Source organism: Schistocerca americana, chromosome 1 (genome assembly GCF_021461395.2).
Source record: "Schistocerca americana isolate TAMUIC-IGC-003095 chromosome 1, iqSchAmer2.1, whole genome shotgun sequence".
NCBI lineage: Eukaryota > Metazoa > Arthropoda > Insecta > Orthoptera > Acrididae > Schistocerca > Schistocerca americana.
Window position 1 is genome coordinate 127792384 of NC_060119.1, and position 1740 is coordinate 127794123.

Below are 1740 nucleotides of genomic sequence, written 5' to 3' on the forward strand. Positions count from 1 at the left end.
CTCAAGACGCTATTCGTCGTCACTTATTCCAGTATTATCATTACAGAGATCGGCCTACGATAGATACGCTTCGTACGACATTGCATGAGGCCGAATTTTTTGAAGGCAGCAAATCTTCGTTGCTACGGGTTCTGTAGAGGAATAATATAATATAAATATGTAACGTGAGATGGTGGCTTTGTGTAGAGGTTAAGATACAGTCTTTACGTTCAAAAGGTCGTGTGTTTGAATCCTGTAAGGTGATACATTTATTTTATTTTTAAATCTTTATCAAAATGACTTTGATTTCTATTTTTATTCAGTTAATTGGTTTGAATATTTTTATTTTTTTTAATGCTTTCTCACATAATTTTCGACATCATATTGACGTTGTTTTTTTTACCTTATTTTCCCTTCCTGTCATTCTTTTCTATTTTGATTCTACCTGTGTTCATTACAGCCTATAAACGAGTGCCAACCAGGACTCCTCAATGGTTGGTATTGCGCCAGCTCGTGTAACCTTTGTGAAGATAGTTTAAGGTAACCGATGAAAGTGTGAAATTACTTTTCGCTTTTAGTGCTAAAACTGAAATTTTCCTGTCTTGACTCTCCTCATAGAGGTTAGCTTTTATCATCGTGAACAAAGAAAGTGTAATTAATTAATAGTTCTGTCACAAGTTATTGTCCAACGTGTCTCACATTCCCAATATATCCGATGGTAGCCGCTTTCAACATTGCTCCGTGTTACATTTTACAGATTTTCAGCACTTGTGAAATGATCCGCCGTATTTATGTGTTGCCTTTAACCAAGCAGCAGCCGATGTGGCAACACTGTAACAGGAAATTACAGTCAACAAGTAGTTTTAATCGTACTATAATGAAGCAAAACTCTTTGGTCAGTGGCGCAGCTCTCTGCTGTAGGACTGTCTTTGGACAGTTCAGTCTAATCATTCACTGTAGGCACGCTCATATTTTCCATAGACTGCGACCAAGCAATAAAACTAATGTACTTCGCATTTTCTGTCTCTCTTGGATCCTCTCCACATTGGTGATACTTCGCCCGACATTGGCACCTTTCATTGCAAGTCGTCAGGCCCTCTGGCTATTAAGGGCCATCAAGCCAGTGGCCTTGCCGCAGTGGCAACACCGGTTCCCAACAGATCACCGAAGTTAAGCGCTGTCGGGCTGGGCTAGCACTTGGATGGGTAACCATCCGGTCTCCCGAGCGCTGTTGGCAATCGGTGTGCCCTCAGCCCTTGTGAGGCAAATTGAGGAGCTACTTGGTTGACAAGTAGCAGCTCCGGTCTGGTAAACTGACCTACAGCCGGGAGAGCGGTGTGCTGACCAGCTGCCCCTCCACATCCGCATTCAGTGACGCGACGCCTGTGGGCTGAGGATGACACGGCGGCCGGTCGGTACCGTTGCGTATTCATGGCCTGTTCGGGCGGAGTTCAGTTTTAGTTTTTTTGATTAACGACCACCAAACCGATCTAATGTATTTCTAAAATCTGATTTTGAATACATGCAACTGTCGTGGGAAGTAGGCAGTCAGATACAATGCACCGGCTTGTATATGATCGGGAATACAGTACCTGCATATCAGAATTCCGTTCTTTTCATGCAGGAGAAGAGCTGTAGCAGCACAACACCTTGGCCAGGCCAGCCGCGCACAATAGCAGCCAATGGTCAGGAGGCAGGGAGGAACATCTGTCCACTGGAAATTGCGGACTGAGTCCCGACTCGCCCGTGGCTGGCGGCTTT

The 1740-nt window shown here is 44.3% G+C and overlaps 1 pseudogene; it reads left to right on the forward strand.

Moving 5' to 3' along the window:
• Window positions 1–1098: 1098 nt before the first annotated feature.
• Window positions 1099–1216, forward strand: LOC124559631 (annotated as a pseudogene).
• The last annotated feature ends 524 nt before the right edge of the window (window positions 1217–1740 follow it).